The 19,306-nt window shown below is 48.2% G+C and overlaps 1 protein-coding gene across 1 annotated transcript in view; it reads right to left on the reverse strand.

Annotated features, from left to right (window-relative positions):
• The window catches only part of LOC108941801 (protocadherin-16-like), a 97,659-nt gene that overhangs the window by 26,243 nt on the left and 52,110 nt on the right, over positions 1–19,306 (reverse strand). The window lies entirely within an intron of this gene.

Below are 19,306 nucleotides of genomic sequence, written 5' to 3' on the forward strand. Positions count from 1 at the left end.
CTGAGAGCTGTGCGATTCAGCACAATGTAAAGCAATTTAGGACCGATCTCTGCTGCTTAGCAAACTGCCAGCCTGGGGGGCTGCTGGGACCAAAGGGGCTCCACAGACGCCTGTCTCCATTACAGCAGCAACGGCTCCCAAGGCGACAGGAGGCAAACAAGCCAATCAGATCCAGCCCCTCATTACAGGGATAATTATTTGCAAGTGTTGGCCCAAACCACTTCTGGAACGAGATCACAGCGGGTGAAGCACCCACGTGCTGGTGGAAAGAAAAAAAAAAAAAAAAAAAAAAACTCTCCTTCCTTCACGTTCTCTCCTGCTAAGGGAGACAGGATGAGCGTTGGGGAAAAGGCTGAGCGGGCTCGACAGAAGCCTTTTTGCCCTTTTTAAATGGTGCATAAAACAGGATACGTTTGTGGGACGAGTGTCCGCGCAAAATGACGAATCATTTTCGCCGAGGTCTCGCCGCAGAGCCGTTAGACGGAGAGTACCTAACCGGAGTGGAAAGGAAGCCCGGTTGAGCAAGCGCTCCACGGTAAGCGGTAAGAGTCGCCCTTTGGAGGATGTTTTCATAGGCTCCGCGTCGCTGGTGAGACTGCACAGCACACGCTGCGGGGAGGAGGTGGATCTTGGCCTTGTGGGGCGGCAGATGGCAAGCGGGACGCTGGGAAGGGAGGCCTGGCGAACGAGAGCCTCCCTTTGCACAATGCGAGCGGTGGCGGTGAGAGTGCTAGGACTGCCAAAAGGATGGCAGAGGAGGAAAGAAGGGCGGTGGGAGATGGACTCAGCAGAAGCAGGGAGCTGGGCTTCGGTAAGCCAGTGTGACCGTAACCGAGATGTGCCGTCCAACTGTCTCTCGTATCACACTGCCCTTTGAGATAGTCAGATAAGAGCCAACTGTTGCGTTTATGCACAAGTGTGAGCCTGGATTACACATCCTCTGGAGGAGTTGAACCATGCCCCCAGTCAACCACCAGACCCTCAGATTGAGCTGGGTATTGAGCTGGGTATTCAGCTACATCGGAGCAGCGTAAAGGAGTGCCACCCTAGGTACGCGGCAAAAGTAACTCCTGTAAAATTGACAACACCGTACTTGAAATATACTCAAAACAGTGACTGAACAGTTATTTAACTTATTACTGATCCTGCAGCCACCTAGCTGTCTAGTGTCTCTAGTCTCCAGTGTCTAACTGTTCTAGTTTACAGTTAAATTACACGTCCGATATATCCTTTTGTATTTATTAAATTTATATTTGTAGTTATATTTTTACACATATGCAGTATATGTGTAAAAATATAGAAAACAGGGGTGTGGTGGCACAGTGGCGCAGCGGGTTTAACCAGTTCCTGCTCTCTGGTGGGTGAGGGGTTCGAGTCCTACTTGGGGTGCCTTGTGATGGACTGGCATCCTGTCTGGGGTGTGTTCCCTCCCCCTCCAGCCTTGTGCCCTGTGGTTCCCGGGCTAGGCTCTTGTTCACTGTGACCCCACTTGGGACAAGCAGTTTCAGTGTGTGTGTATATATACAGTATATATGTATAAAACGTCCACTTTGTATATTATATATTGGTTACGCTGTTGCCAGACTCTGCCCTGGGAACTGCACTGTCTTGTTTTCTTTCTGCACTTCTCTGTTGTATTTTTTTTTTTACAAACTGCACTGTGTGTTTCGTGTGGCACGGAGGTCCAAAGAGAAACGGAATTTCATTCTCGTGTATGTGTAACTCACTTGTAGGCAGAATGAGAATAAAGTTGACTTTAACACACACACACACACACACTGTCAGAACTGTTTGCCTCATACGGGGGTCACGGGGAGCCGGAGCCTAACCCAGCAACACAGGGCGTAAGGCTGGAGGGGGAGGGGACGCACCCAGGACGGGATGCCAGTCTGTTGCAAGGCACCCCAAGCGGGACTCGAACCCCAGACCCACCGGAGAGCAGGACCCGGTCCAACCCGCTGCACCACCGCACCCCCCAGTGACTCTGCTATATTAGATTCTTTTTTTTTGTCTCTAGCAGTCCCCTGCCAGAATGTCCTGAATTTTCTCCTATAAGTCTCCTTCCATTCAATCAGCCAAACACTTTAATAATTGTTTCCAGGCCATTTTGACTGATAACGGGAACACTGCATCTCTCTGTAAATGTGTGTAAATGAAGTCGGAGGTGCCAGCTGAGAAAAAGTTGCAGAGGTGTAGCGGGGAGGGGGGGGGGGGGAAATCGGCGAGATCCCCGCAGGGTAGAACACACCTCCCCAGCTACACTCCACGAAAAGTATTTCCTCTCCAGCGACGGGCTGGCCGTGTATGTGGACGCCATTCAGGGCAAACCGCGATGCCAGATCACTTTCCATTTTAGTCAGAAAATGGCATGAAATATTTATTTTTCTGGGCGCACAGGTTTCACGAAATCTTGGCACTCGGACAATGCCTGTATTAAATATTTATAACGCGAAACCGGCAGTACCCCAGAAACAATCTCACACCTGGTGCTGAAAATGACATGCGACGCAGGAAAGAAACTTGCCGAGAAGTGAAAATTCGGAATTTCGTTCTTTCCGTGTCTCCGCTTTTCGGCCAAACTCTTACGAATCACCAGCTCCGTCTGAAGGACTATCAAACCTACATGGTGCTACAAAACGTTTCGGGAGAAAAAAATTATATCTGTGCTTTAAAGCGGTAGAAAAAAAATGACTGTTCTTAACAAAGTGTTGCGCGGTGAAGAAAATCACAGCGATACAGTTTTGGAAACTGAGCAATTAACTCTCACTGCAGCTTCACAAGCTGGATTTTAGTTGCTCCCTCCTCCCCCAATCTAAGCTACAAATCTCCTGTCCACGAATATACACGCATGCGCACGCTGGACTTGACATCGAAACTGCAGCCACACTAATCCCACTCCTCCACAACTAAGCTATTTCCCATACTTATATCCCAAACTTATATCCCTGAACTCCATGCACTCCATTAGCGGGTAAGGAACATGAGAATACGGGAGGATAATATATCAGACCGCTCGATCGTGAAAGAACAAGAACAATAGCAAACTCAATATTTAAACCACTCAAGGAAAACAGAGGGGTTCGAGCAATCACTAAGCTAATGAGTACCTATTCACGTCTCTGTGTTTCACAAAGGTTAACCGCATATGAAATGTTTGTGTTGTGTCCCCTGCTGAGAGAGTATTGATCGTGCCTCTGGGCAGCAGGCTGGTCTGGCAGCCTGCAAAGATCCCTCCCATGCGGGGCAGCTAGGGACAGGGTTTATCCCAATCCCTGGCTGCGCCAGCAAACAGGCGGCAAGCTGTGGTTCTAGGCCCCGTCCCGCTCACCAGGCCTCGAGGCGTGCTGCTGCACGGGTGGATGGAGACCAACCGCACGCAGATGGACCGTGCGCTTCTGGACCGCCTGCAGGCACCGTTCGACATGCTTCCTCTGACCACAGTGTCCCCAGGGACTCGAGTGGGAGGTGGTGAGAATCACCTAGACCTACGAGGCAGTCAGCTTTGGCCTGGATTACAACGAGCGCACAATATTTTCACGTTATACCGTGATGAATCTCCTAAAACCAGACTCTCGACTCCAGCAAGAGCTATAAATTCTTCCACCTCTGGCCACCTGGTGGTCTCACTCTCAAGATGTCTGAAATCTAAAGTCCACAGGTTCTCAGTTCTGGCTCTGATGTGGTGGAATGAACTCCCTCGGAACGATCGAATCCCTTTCGACGTTTAAGAAGACTCTCAAAAAGGACCCGCTTCTCGCTCGACCTCCAAACAGCAATGTAAACTTGCACAACGGCATCTTTCATGATTATCTTCACATTTGCTACCGGACTCCCAGCTCTAAATGCAGCTAATTAATGTGCGCCTGCAAAGAATGGCGGGATCAGACGATCTGACCGCGCTACGAGCTTTGCAAGTCCGCATCCATAACTTCTCCATTGTGAAATGCACTTTTGTTTACTGTGCGTTGCTTTGGAGAAAAGTGTCTCCTGCATGACTGAGTCTAATGTAAAGAGGCTCCTTTCTTCACATGCTGCATCTTGGGTGCGACACGGTACGGAAACAACTTGAAAATCCCGAGCAGACGAACACATGTGAGGTGTCATCATGTAACTCGGGCTGGCAGAGGCTTTTGGCACCAGCAGGATTAAGGACCCGTTTCCAATTTCCAGCCATGAACGAACACTGCAGCCGGAAGCAGCGAAGGAATTCCGGCCCTATTCAGAACTGCTGGCTCAACAGATGGGCAGGTGGGCAGTTCGGCGCACTGACCGCTGACCCCCCCGACAGATGGCCACATCTTATTCATTGTTAATTGTACTGTAAACGTCACAAGGCTGGGATTCAGATCCTTCAAAACGTCAGCTCGCCCTGCGAGCTGCTCAGAAGCTTCTCAATAGTTTCTTCACGGCTTATGTAAGGCTCGGGGTTTTGCAAGCGTTGCTCCCTAACAAAAACCTGGCGGCAGATTTTCCGAGTTGCAACATAACAATGGTCGCAGAGTTGATTAATCTTGTTTTTCATCGAGCAAATCTGATTTGTCATGTGCTATACTTTGGCTTCAAGTTCAAAAAACAGGAGACAGAAGAAACAGCAGCCAGTGGCTGCAAGTCTGTGCTTCCTTCGTGTTTGGGAGTGAGGCATGATGGGAATGGTTAGCTTGGACGGGCCCCTCATAAAACAAAGCAGAGAAATCCAAAGACAACTGGTGCATACTGGGGTTCGGCCATCCCTTTCCAGCATTCGGAGCCGGCATTTTCAGACCATTTGGATGCGGAGATTTATTGCTGGGAAGAGCGGATGCTGCGTTTGCACACCAGGCAACTGCTAGTGTGCCAAGGGGTACCTTGGGCTGTACCATGGTACTTCCTTCTGACTGACAGCATGTTTGCTCATAGTAACCACACAGATTGAAGCAAAACCCAGCTGGATTTCACGTGCTGCAGTCACAGTTGTTAACCGCGAGGTGCCCACACGATTTGTGCTGCAAAATGAGTCATTCTGTCTTTTATTACATTTATTTATTTAGCAGAAGCTTTTTCTCCAAAGCAACTTCCAATGAACTCTATGTAGTGTTATCAGCCCACACACCTTATTCACCATGGTGACTTACACTGCTAGATACACTACTTACACTGGGTCACTCATCCATACATCAGTGGAACACACGCACTATGGGTGAATCTGTACAGCATGTCTTTGGACTGTGGGAGGAAACCAGAGCACCTGGAGGAAACCGCACAGACATGGGGAGAACAGGCAAATCCCGCATAGACTGAGTGGGGATCGAACCCATGTCCCCTCACACCACCTAGGTGCTGTGAGACTACTGTGCCACTGTGCCATCCCCTATTACTGCTTCCTATGAACACTTAAAGATATTATTCAGCGGCCCAGAGCAAAATGTACAGCAGCAGCCGCAAAGAGCAAGAACAGCTATAGTGAGACAGACAAGGAGCAGGGCGCCGCTCAGCACATTCAGGCACCATGGCAATGGCTTCGTGTGCGGGAGGCCATTGTCCGGCTGCGCTCGCAATTTTCCACCGTAGCACTTTTGAGGAGCCTCGGCCAAGGCGGCGATGTGAAAACCCACCGGCTGGTGCTGTGAGGATCTCACCGCGCTGTGCGGCAGGACGTGGTCTGGGCTAGCTGTGCTGCTACCCCGTGTGGACACTGGCGTGAAAGTGTGGCCCGTAGTCCAGAGGCTTTAACAAAGAGGACATTGTGTGCTGCCGAGGGCAAGACTTGGTGGGCTCTATGTCACGGGTAACAGGCTGGCTGCCGCTGATCACTTGGCGGGGAGGTGTTGCAAAAAAGAACCACCTGATCGTATTTGCCACGAGCCACATTCACATGCTCTTAACATTTCGGATGGTGCTCACAGCAGCGCGCGTGAGCTGCTTCCCAGCTACAGGTTCGAGCCGTGCTCCAGCTCACGATTTCTGCGGTTTCCTCCAGGTGCTCCGGTTTCCCGCCGCGGTCCAGAGACATGCCGTTACGATGTCCCCGTGCGCGCGAGGCTGCCTTCGTCGCTGAAAATGAGAACTGGATTTCAACTGACCTTAACTGACTAAATAAATGTTACATTTAAAAAATTAGAACAAGTAAAAAAAAAAAAAATGACAGATTTGGAGATTCTCCTAAACCAACAACTGGCAACAAGCTAGTCTGCTCAAAGCTGGTTTTCTTTCACTGCCACTATTGTTTAAAGGCCAGCGGTGCATCTTGACAAGATCTTGGCGTTTCTATAAGTAGGTTTCTATATGTAGGTTCGCTTCTCCTTCGACATCACCATCGAGAGAGAGAGAGAAAGGGGGGGGGGGGGGGTTGTGGACGGAACGGACCCGTCGCCTCCGGCGCAATGTCCTGGCTCTGCTCCACATGCAGCAGAGCAGGGAGGCCTCCGGCACCCTGAACCCTGAAGCGCAGACCTCACGGCGAGCTGGCAGACGGCGAGGCGGACACACTCGTAATCAGCGGTCGGTGTTGGGGAACCAAAGTGCGCACCGCGAGACGACAGTGCGAAAGCCTCGTTCCGGGCCCTCCGCTGCCTAAGAAACCCGCTTTCCAAAGAAAAGCCTCTTTTTCTGAATTAACGCTCTGTTGCAAGCTCCACATGTAGTAAAACACATCCCTGTCTGTCTCAGTGGAGAGACGCTGAAAGCCAGAGGTTTTTCTGTTAATCTTTTTTTTTTTCTCTGTATCCAGCTGCACCGTCGAGGCTGTAAAAGGGGCAGGATAGGAATGAAATGTGTCACTGCATGAGAAGGGCGCTCTGTAAAAATAAATTGAATTGAATTGAATCGAAATGAGAAAGCGGGCTCATTCCGAGGGTGAGCTGCCAAGTCACATCCCCACACAAATGCTGCCAATCCATTAAACATGCGTTAGTAATGCAACTTAGAGACAACAGGGACTTGCTACCTCCTTCCATCCAAAGGATCCAGGTTCAAATCATACCTCCTGCTGCAGTACCCTAGAGCATGGTACCTACCCTATATTACTCCAGTATGAGATTTACCCGGCGGTATGAATGGATAAATTACTAAAAAGAGATGCTTCATGGGGGCGCGGTGGGGCAGTGGGTTGGACTGGGTCCTGCTCTCCGGTGGGTCTGGGGTTCGAGTCCCGCTTGGGGTGCCTTGCGACGGACTGGCGTCCCGTCCTGGGTGTGTCCCCTCCCCCTCCGGCCTTACGCCCTGTGTTGCCGGGTTAGGCTCCGGTTCCCCCCGACCCCGTATGGAACAAGCGGTTCAGATGATGTGTGTGTTTGATGTGTGTGAGATGCTTCATAGGTCACTTTGGAGAAAAGTGTCAGATAAATGCAAAGAATTTAAATGCACACCCACAGGTACGGTCCATGCTCGTTTACTAATGCATGTATGCGACTAAGTAAGAAAGCTACCATGTTGGAAGGAAAGGTCACAGCTTCTTTACAAAATCAAGGGGCTGCGGTACAGGCGATATCCAGAAGAAAGTAAGAGCCTTGGTCAGGATGAGCATATTTATTGGGCATCGTCCAGCAGAAACGCTTGTCCACTCGGCACAGCCCAGATGGAGAGACCATCGATTGCACACGGCAGAGAAGACGTTCCAGCGTAGAGGCCTTGCCGGGCTGGAGGTGGACTGCTCGGCCCCAGGAAGGAGGGAATAGTTCACTGACCTGCCATATGTTCGGGGGGGGGGTAACCCCTTCAGCATCCCGATGACCATCAGAGGCAACACACTTGCCTTAATGATCAGGTCCTCTGCTATTTTCTTCCGAAAATGTCTATTTCAGGGCTTACTGTTGGTTTGCAAGAGAAATCAATAAAGTGTAAAGCGCTGTTGCCAGGGCAGGGAGTGTAGCTGTGTTACAGCAACGCTCAATTAATGACCAATTGCCTCATTTACCTGATTCCCTCTGCAGGGAATACAGAGGAAGACTTATTGGGAGAATGATTCACCAGTGTTGACGCAGGAGCAGAAAGGCTGGGAACTTCTCCGTTTTCAAGTTTTTTTTTTTTTTTTTCTCCCCATTTGCATTAATAAATAATTTCATATGCGCTGGAAAATTGTTTTGCATTTATTTTTGGACCAGGAGTCTCCAAGTGATGGAGAGAGACAGACGGTGATCCATGAGTACTGGAGAGCGCCTGCGAACTGGAAGCTGGCCTGTTGGTGAAGACACGTGCGCACACACACACAAACACACACACACACACACACACACACACACACACACACACACATTGTCTGAAACTGCTTGTCCCAAGCAGGGTCACGGTGATCCGGAGCCTAACCCTGCAAGACCAGACGAAGAATTCAAACCCTTTATTACCTGAAAACGATTGTAGCAGAACGATTAAAGAAGATTACAGAACATAAAAGAAGAAAGAGAGAGAGAGAGGGAGCAGGTGGAGGGAATAATCCAATTTGTCATTTAATTTTATTATTTGATAATTTAATATATTTTTCCCCTCATGCAACATCCTTTCTTCAGTCCTTGAGCTGCACGTTATAACCCACATCACACGTGAACAGAAATCAAGTTTCTTTTTGTTGGTCCAGCTCCAAAAATCCAAAACAGAAAACCGTTAAGACTTCACAGTTAACACAGTACACACACACACCATCTGAAACCGCTTGTCCCAAGCGGGGTCGCGGGGAGCCGGAGCCCAACCCGGCAACACAGGGCGTAACGCTGGAGGGGGAGGGGACACACCCAGGACGGGACGCCAGTCCATCACAAGGCACCCCAAGCGGGACTCGAACCCCAGACCCACCGGAAAGCAGGACCCGCCACGCCCCCTGTTAACACAGCATATTTTCCTAAATATTACATTTTAATTCAAATATTACACACACACACACACACATTTCCGGAACCGCTTGTCCCATACGGGGTCGCGGGGAACCGGAGCCTACCTGGCAACAGAGGGCAGAAGGCCGGAGGGGGAGGGGACACACCCAGGACGGGACGCCAGTCCGCCGCAAGGTACCCCAAGCGGGACTCGAACCCCAGACCCACTGGAGAGTAGGACCCGGTCCAACCCACTGCGCCGCCGCACCCCCCTCAAATATTACATATTACATTTATTAAAGTGTTATTTACTGCACTTATTTCTGTTCTGCCCCTGCTATTCTCATTTAACTTACTTATGGTCATACACATCTCTGTAGACAATTGTGCTATTTCTATAGGGTTTATTGTGTATTCTTCAAAATGATTCATTAATGCTGCGTACTGCCTGTAACTTCTGTTGTTCTTTAACGTTAAACGTGTCTCAATGACCCACCGAGTCAAAGCCCTCGTACGCACGAATTCACCGCCACACACAGACACACACAGTAGTTAATTTCACTACAAGCTTGGTGTCACTCTGAACAAAAAAAAAAAAAGACAGCAAGTGTGACCCTTTGTCCCGGAGTGAGACTCAAGCGGTCGAAGGACACGTTGGGAAATAAGAGGGACGAAATCGGACGCCGTGCAATTAGGAGGAAGGGCAGTGTGTGTGTGTGTGTGTGTGTGTGTGTGTGTGTGTGTGTGTGTGTGGGGGGGGGGGGGGGGGGGGGGGGGGGGGTTTCTGGGAACAGCCCCTGCGCTGGACTCACTGCTGACATCACTGCTGCCGAACCCTACGGTCTGGGCGGATTCTGCCAAAGAGCACGGTGGCCATGCTTCCCACAAGCCCTCGGGGCAATTTCTACAGGAAGGTTTCACTATCGTAAGAAAAATAAATGTTAAAAACCCTGTCTGGAAGTCTATATTAACCACTTCACACAAGGAGGTGGGGGACTCATGTTCATCTCTATCCATCGGTGTTCAGCTCACACAGAGTATGTTTTCTTTCGAGGTGCGGAATGAATGAACTTGCCTTGCGGGGATTTTAAATATGCGGTTATTACTGGTTTAGCCAGTGGAAAAAAAAAAAAAAAAAAAGAGCACCACGAAAATTACCCGTTGGAGAGCACTGTCTGTACATGTAGTTGCCCAGTACAGCAAAACACTACACAGATACGTCCGTTTGAATTATAAACAAATAAGGTGGGTTAACCATCCGCTGGAGGATTGCATTTCCGAGGGTTCTAAGCTGTTTGTTATTCTTCCGTGTACGAAGTCCAGCATGTGGTGTTGAATCATGCCTCTCAACCGCTGCCACCGGAGGGAGGCTGACAACGTGCTTTTTTTTTTGGGAAGCGTTTCGGAGGAACCTTGTCCCTGCATTGCAATAACATTTCGAAAACCTTCTAGAGCCTGCGCTTTAACGCATCTCATTTCAAACATCTCCCACAGCACGCAATAATAGGACAGTCATACGGCCCTCCGACCCAAGGACGATTTTCAGTGAATGGAAAAATTACAACCTTGGGGACGGACTATGTTAATAGTGAGCTGGAACCGGATTAAATGATCGTCTCTCCTTCTTTTAGGGAAGGAAAGAAGAATAACAGAGAGAATGGCAGGTAAGGGGTTAGGGAAAAGGAAATTGAAGATAATGATGTAAAGACTTGCTGGACAGATTCTGTATTTAAACGAAAGTTAACTCAGCTTGATGTGTTCTCCCCTGAAAACGTACCCAGAGAGCATTACTAATTCCATACTCCATTTAAAGTTAATTCAAGGGTCACGCCTAAAGTGAAGGCCAGCAACGTAACCTAATTTAGGACTTGGGAGTCTGTTTGAGGTTTATTCCCCCGTTTGCCACACACACTCGCGTGTGTGCGTGCACAGAGTTTTTTTTTTTTTTTTTTTTTTAGATGTTGAAGAGTCCTGGCTGCATAGGTGAAGTGCTGTGCGGGGGGGGGGTTCGTGGCAGGAACCCCAGCCTGAAACTGACAGCGAGGCTCCAACTCATCTGCCGCTATTTTCACCTCCACCCCTTAGAACAGATGGGTGCTGATCTGCAGAAAAGCTGACTGCGGGCAGAACGGGTGTAGGCTCCGGGCTAATGTGAACCACGAGCTGGAAGATGAGGGGGCGTTCTAGACGTGGTCGCCGTGCATGTGCGGGCGCTGCAGGAGGGCAGCGCGGAGCGCAAACGGCAGGCGCCAGAAATGCCGTCTCCCCCACAACCCCCAGTGATGTGGCGTTAACCGCAACGCCACGTGGAAGTCGCGCTCGATAGCCGTCTGTAAACTGGACCGGGGCGCCTGCTCCGCGAGCATATCCCCATCCCAACATGCATCACTTCTGAATCCCTTCGTCTTTGCCGACGGTACTTCTTCCTGCGCTGCCACTTCCAACAGACGCGCTCGGATATTCACGGACGTGAAGACAAAGCGATGAACGCGCCGGCTCTTACGGATGTATTGCGAATGTCTGAGTTGCAAACATTCCAGCACTACGTGACAAACTAACCGTACTTCGCCAACTGTTTGTCTATCTAAAGCTTTTGGCCTGTTGAGAAATGTACTTTGGAGAAAAAATATCTGCTAAATGAATAAATGTAAAAGAGTAAACGTACATGCAATGTATTATAGCTTTATCCGAGACTTTTACAGAATCTAACCGGCAAATAAATTGAGAGACACTGGTGTTATTAAACTTTTAATTCATTGTGACATATGGCGGGGTGTGCGGGGGGTGCGGGGGCATGGTGGGTTTGGCCAGCTCCCACATCTGGCGGGTCTGGGGTTCGAGTCCTGCTTGGGGTGTCCTGCGGCGGACTGGCGTGCTGTCTGGGGTGCGTCCCCTCCCCCTCCAGCCTTGTACCCTGTGTTACCAGGTTAGGCTCTGGCTTGCCGTGACAAGCGGTTTCTGAGAAGGTGTGTGTATGCGTGTGAGACATATGGTAAAAGGGACTTTGGATTTATGAACAAGTCCACTTACAAATGGTCTATTGGTCCCAGCCGTGACTTTAAGTTGAGACACCAGAATTATTTAGCATTCGCATATCAAGTTCAAGCTGTTTTTTTACTGTCATTCCTCTATATAGCTTGTATACACACACACACACACCCGCTGCGCCACCGTACCCCCTAGCTTGTATACAGTAGAATGAAATGTTGTATATATGCTCAAACACAGAGTTGACACACACACACACACACACACACACACTTATGCTTGCTGAGATTTGGCAGAGAAAGCCAAATCTGAAATGCAGTCTGGCCTCCCCGCCCAGCACAACCCCTCCACCCCTGCACTCTCGTGCCCCCCCTCAGCACATGTCCAATGGAAGCAGGCCAAGGCGGCGGTTCACTGTTAACGACAGGACAGCGACTCGCCATTGCTGCCTTCTTTTGAGCAGCGGTGCAGGAAATGGGAAGCACATCTAAGGGAAGAAAGAGGGCTGGCGACGTTTCCCAGCTCATAAGACATTCCCGTTTTTTTTCCATTTTTGCGATGGGAGATTTGATACCCAGATAGGCATATTTGCTGCAAATTACTCGTCCATTTTAATCCTGTCCCAGACCGACGAAAACAGTAATTAAGGCAGACAGTGACACGACGATACGGATACCTGCCAATGATACGCAACCCAGGGGAACAGAAATGCAGAAAGCATGTAATGGGAAGGGATGGGAGGCAATACCTTGAAATGACTGGATGCTATGAAGAATAAAAACAGAACAGATGATTAAAAGACCCTATTTATCCATAACAAAATCATACCAAAAAAAGGACAGGCAGATTATACTGACCTCTCATGTGACACAATGAAGATCCACATACTGTATGAGGAGCATTTGGCACCCATTAAAAAAACATCTGACTGACTTACCCTTAATTTTGACTAAGTGACTGAAAATCTTTTTAACAATTTCTTACATTTGTTATTTGCAATAATTCCCCTTAAGGCATTTCCATTGGACAAAGAGCACTCTTACTAAGTCTTCAAAATCAGACATCACAATGCCGCCAGCAGCTGAATGCGACCAACCCCTCCCCTGAAATGCACCAAGTTTGTTTTTCAAATGACATTTGGTCGAACAGTAACAGTTCTGGTAAACGATATATAGTGGCACTAAAACCAAGAAATATTAGGCTCTTTTCAGAAGAGGGTCCTTCTTGCTGTAGCCTCAATAAAGATTCTCAACTGAATCCAAAGTGATTCAATAAAACACTTAGCTGCCTAAATCTTTAAAGGGTACATTTAAATCTCTCAAAGCTCTTGCAACCAAATAGCAATCAAAACATTACGATTATCACACGTCGACTGCTTCAGTGGGCAGCACAGGGCCATTACCATTACATATCAAATGTATTATTTCAAATCCCACCTCTGCTGCAGTACCGTTACTTTCCTGAACTGACAGCAAGAACATCCTGCTGTGTAAATGGGTGAATCATTGTAAAGTTTAACACTGACTGATGATAATAATAATAATAATAATAAATCTATTCATATTCCCTTGTTTGGGTGGAAGGTGGACATTGAGGTCCTGAACAGGAATCAGCCAAAATGAGCACGTCAGCCTAAAGAGAATAAGCACTAGGTCCCCCTACAGCCTCCACATTAATAACCCTAGCCTGTGGCGAAGCCCCAGCAAAAAACCAGGGTGGTAACAGATACTCCAGACAAAATGGTCTGCGGGTTGTGTACTGGCATTAAAAGAATTGCTGGATTCATTAAATGTGGATTAGCACAACAGAGCCTTGGGCCCATGGAGGGAGGAGATCGAAGAAGCCCACAGAGGCCATAAATCTTGCTGAGAGAGCCAGGACCCTGACAGGCCTGTTCAATAGGCTGATAGTCATTTATGATAATCGAAGACGCCGCGGTGACACCCACTACAGGGGAATGATCGACGTCCTTGTGTGCCAGACCCGTTCAAATGGCTCTGGCGGAAACATAGCACGGCGCGAGACAAAGGCTGGAAACGGGTCGATGGTTGAAAGGAGAAGACAAAACGAGTCGAGGGGTGACCGAAACGTGAGCAAGTGGAAGTGCTGAGAGAAGAAAGGGGAAAAGAACATGCGACGCGATCTTGGGCAAAAACACTGACATGTACTAAACTCAAACGATTTCACCCAGGCCCTTCTGCCCTGAACCAAAAGGAAAGTGTTTAAAACACCACGCTGTTTCTTAAAGCCAAATACATAATTCTAGCATTATTTCAACACTATCTAAACTCTGCAGTTTGCTCCAAGCCAGTTTCTGCAGTAAAAGTCTCATCACGTCATTAATCTTCTCCTCGGATCATGCTGGGCTCATCAGCGCTGTCACATTTTGAAGCTAAACAATGTTAAAGCAAACAGAGCCACTGTTTATTACTCTGCTCTTTCGGAGGCTATCACCTTCCTCCAAGGGCTTCATTCAGTCACATCCTTTACGTATTAGTAGTGTTAACACAAGGCACCGGAAACTGAGGAGGTCATGGAACACAAGTTGCTCCAGCCTACTGGAATCACATGTGTAAACATAGACTGTCACTTAGAGACTTGTAAACAAACCACTCTCTTCTTCATCCCAGTGAACCTCAGAGCAGTATTTTAGCTCTACTGAGGCTGCATTTAACCATGACTCTGTTCCAAGAAACGCTGTTCGCGCCCGGGCTTACACCAAGGTCTAAAAAGAAAAAAAAAAGAAAAAAACTTGGATCGTACTGAAGGTCATATGGCTATGCAGATCAATTTTGCGGGCAGCGTAATCATTACCGGCATATTCGCATTTAGCACATTCATTGAAATGGAGTTGAAGTAGCGCTGCTGTCTCACAGTGCCTGGGTGGTGCGAGAAAACGTGGGTTCGATCCCCAGTCTGTGTGGAGTTTGCATGTTCTCCCTGTGTCTGTGTGGGTTTCCTCTGGGCGCTCTGGTTTCCTCCCACAGTCCAAAGACATGCTGTTCAGGTTCACCCATACTGTGTGAGTGACAGAGTGTGTGTGTTCCACTGATGTATGGATGAGTGACCCAGTGTAAGTAGTGTATCTAGCAGTGTAAGTCACCTTGGTGAATAAGGTGTGTGGGCTGATCACACTACATAGAGTTCACTGGAAGTCACTTTGGAGAAAAGTGTCTGCTAAATAAAGAAATGTAAATCTAGATATTTACATTTATGAGTTGGCCAGATGCTTCTCTCTGAAACGACATACAGCTGAGCAAAAAAGTGCATTTCACAACAGGATAAGGGCTAAGATATGTACACATGGTTATTTAAGCACAGCTTATACTTCTGAAGCAGAGCTTATTTGTACAGCTGCTGTCATAGTGCACACATTCCAGTAGCTACCTACCTATCTACTTTTTCATAAGATATCAAGATTTATAAGCAGGTTCAGGCTATACACTTGTAAGCCAAGGAAATACCTTTGGCAATGGTTTGCATTACATAATATGTATTTGTACATCACAAGCACAAATCCTGCTGTTCTAGGGCACAGGTCTGTGCTCACAGCTCTGTTTTACTCTGCCATGGGGGAGCAGCAGGACGTGCCTCCTCATTCAGCTGAGTGGAGTGACCCTTTACAGACCTCCCAGGAGGAACAAGGGACCTCCAGTCCATTCACTGGCAGGCCCGTCCAGCATGTGAGGTCTCTTGTGAGGGGTCAGAGGTCAGCCAAATGCCCTGCTAGCTCCCTCCCGACCCGCTGACCACAACTGCCCTTTTCCATCTTTTATCTTCCACCCAGGCGCCCACGTTCATCCTGTATGTGGGCTGGTGGCTGTTAGATCTATAATGTAAGCCTGACAACACGTGGTGAAAGGAGGCTCCAGGAGACCGGCGTCAAGCCACAGCCTGTATTCTGCTTACGTGGAAGAGCCAATTTGGCCTAGCTGCCCGAAAATCTGAGCGATTTCTTAGTGTGTGCATCAAAAGTTACACACCTCCAAATTTGTGCTTGTAAAAACACATCTGTGCATTATGGCTCTTCTAACAAAGTGTCCTAAAACCTTAATACCAATGGTAGAAGCAGTAAACGTATGAATGAAATACACACACGTTGTTGGAAACCGCTTGTCCCGAGTGGGGTCGTGGCGAGCCGGAGCCTAACTCGGCAACAAAGGGTGCAAGGCTGGAGGGGGAGGGGACACACCCTGGACAGGACGCCATTCCATCACAAGGTACCCCGAGCGGGACTCGAGCCCCAGAGCCACCGGAGAGCAAGACCTGGCCAAACCCCCATGAATGAAAAAAATATACATATTTAAATTATGTGCGTATCCAACAGATTAAAAATATTAAATTAACACTGTATTAAACTCCAGAAATTGCTCATAATTGTCAAGCTGTGTAACCAGACACTTGACATTTATAATCACTGTTTAGTGAAATGCTCGGACTCAGATGCGCTGGATAAAACACTTTAATGGCAGAGAAAAAGATGCAGCAATGCTTTTCAGTTTAAAATGCTGAGCAGCAGAGGAAAGCCTAACTTTCCCTTCATAGCATCCACATAGATTTTTTTTCCCTAAAAAAGCAGCTCCTGATCTCTGAAGTTTTCCCACTGTAATTATGGACTTTTCTTGAGGTACAAAGTTATAATGTCTCTTCGTTCTCAAAATTATCTTCAAAAAGGCCGCAAAAAAAGAGTAACTCCGTCATTAAAAAGGAAACCGAGCAGTGGAAAGTATTATCGTCTAATGTAAAAAAGCCAAGGGCTTAAACTTTAATATCATCTGGTAATGCTTGAACATGAATATATCCTTTATAGCGAAAACTTCATCCGTCACTTCGATGGCTCGTGCGCAGACCTCAAGAGGGTTCTGAAAAGATTCAGTTAGCAAAATAAATCCTGCAGTCGTCTGTGTTCACTTGCCTGCGTAACCCTATCAGCGGAGTCGAGATGCACCATGATTTAATTTTGTCATTTAGTAAAACCTAGAAAGGGCTAGTAGAGCTCCCAACATCTAGTGTTAGACTTTCTAAGGTGGCGGTGTCACAGGCAGGGTGCAGCGGGACAGTTATTCTCCACTCTGGTCAGGTTCCTACTGGTCAGATTCCTTTTTTCTCTACATGCTGCAACTCTGGGCCAGCGCTGCCAGACCTAAGCCGAGTCACATGGAAATAACAATGGGCTTTTCCCTTCCGCCGAATCTGGCCTCTGGTGCAGAAGAGGCGCTCGACCTGCCCCCGTAGATGAAAACTACGGCCGTAAGAACAAAAAAATGCAACAGGCCCCGACTCCTTGCTGGCTTCGGCTTTTCGTCGCTTAAATTTACAAGGCCGAATCCAATAAAGAAACGGAGGGTCACGGAGTCCGGAGACATCAAAAGCCCAATAAGTTCTGAAAAAAAATCTGCTATCTGCCACCGATCTAAAAAAAATGGTCTATGATCCCTGAGAGATCAGCGAGGGGCAGGAACAGAGACGGAAAGGCCTGTGACCGGGCGCTCGGGCGGCTCCACGAAGTCCAGCTTCATCACCTGCGGCGGCTCCGCATTCATCCCGCCTGTTCGACTCTTACAGACGCGGCAATGCAATATTCGTTTTAATAAATCAATTACTATTATCAATGATAAATTAATACATTTCTCAAGCCAAGTCTCATTACATGCCCCATTATTCTCCAGATGCAGCTCAGAAAAATCTTTGAGCCTGTGTTTCAGACTCCCATCACCGTACCCGCCACCGCGCCACCACTTAACATGAGATAATAACACATCAGATATAAACCGCATTAAAATGCACATTCGCAGTAAGTAGCCTGAAATTTCTTTTGCTCTTACGCAATTAAATCAAACGCAGGATCAAAAATAAACACGGCAAATGCACCGAGTAACAGCTGATTAGTGAAATTGCTATTTTATTTTCGCTATCGTTCCTGTTCGTATTATTCTCGGTTCGCTGCCAGAGCTCCACCCCTTTTTAAATGGAAGTGTTGGCCTGAGCGCACGTGAGGGGCTGGAGGTAAAGAAACGGGACGGCGGCCGAAAGACCTGGACCGTAATCAGATCAGAGCGGGAGCAGCAACGTGCTCGGCGACTACGTTTTTCGAGAGAATCTGCCCGTCGCGGAGGAAAGGCAAACTGGCAATGCTTGGCACTCATATGCCTACGCATCCTGTTTTTGGCTGCCCTCTGCTACGCCGAACTTGAGGGACGGCCAAGGGAAACAAACCGCGAAGCAGAAACACGAGGGGTCGGAGGCGGAGGAGCGTGGCTGAAGACGGCTAGCTGGGGTGTGGTGGGTGGGTGGGTGCGTGGGCTTCAGCCTTGCGTGCATCCAGATGTGTGCAAAAGATCCCCTAAATCAACTTTATATCCACATCGCACCATCGCTCAAATGTAGTCAGGGGTCTAATGATAAAACCTAACATTTCGCGCGGCAAAAGTTACGGGGTATTTCCCAATATTTGGGTGACTGTTTTTCAGTCTGACAAGTGACATCCTGAAAAAACAAGATGGGGAAATGAGAGCAGACTGGGAAATGAGTCCAGGAAGTGATCAGGCTCACTTGTGTGGCCTGTAAGGGGTGATTTGTACGAGCAGACAACTGCGTCCAACAAGGCATTAGCTCCTAATTGAAATATGTGTCCCATTTTGCTGTAACAGCTGGGGTGCCTCTATAGGGCCAATGTTTGTATGAAACAGATGTAGCACATGGCATCACTGTGACCCTAATTAACCACGGGCCTTTATTACAGTTGTACTGTCAGCGGTCGCCTATACAGGCATTATTTATCCTCCCATTGCTTTTTTAATTCATGACACAACTATAATTAATAGCAACTCCAACGTTACAGTCACGCACAATTAAATAAAAGTTTAAACAACGTAATATAACAGAGCAAATCTGGTCTTTGTCATTTAACATATGCATTAAGGATGAATAAATTATGCTGAAGGAAATGGTACATTTCCCTTGCAGTGTTTTCCCTAGTAATTTGTCACAGAATGGCAGGAACCCCTGTAGCACGGTGGTCACTTGCCCAGTATGGTGGTCACCCTCCTAGCACGGACGCCAGCGCGCCTGCACGACGCGAGGAGAAACCTTAAAAACGGGAGGAATGCGAGGGAAGATTGAAAACAGAAAAACTAAAACTGCAGTGAGTTATGCACATTCAGTCTGATGGCCCCTAGTACTCCGAGTCCAGCTCAATTCCCATTTTGTGCTACGCCCTATGCTCTGGATCAATATTTTTCCTTTTTAACATATACCTAAGCATGTACGCACACCGAAACACACACATGCATGCAAACAGGACGCAGGGCTCGACAACACACCCCCGGTTGACAGGATGACACAGCGCAGACGCCGCCGTGGCCGTGACTGAACATAGCCCTCCCCCGTGTGACCAACAGCAGACCAGTCCCCGGGGGTGCCGTTACCACGGTGATCAAGGGCCCTCTCTTTCCCTCTGGCTGGCCTCAGCGGGATGAAAATCTGCGATCCGTTTGATCGGACCAAGCGCAAACTGGTCACAGTAAGAGACCCGAAAG

The sequence above is a fragment of the Scleropages formosus genome, chromosome 10, assembly GCF_900964775.1.
Source record: "Scleropages formosus chromosome 10, fSclFor1.1, whole genome shotgun sequence".
Classification (NCBI taxonomy): domain Eukaryota; kingdom Metazoa; phylum Chordata; class Actinopteri; order Osteoglossiformes; family Osteoglossidae; genus Scleropages; species Scleropages formosus.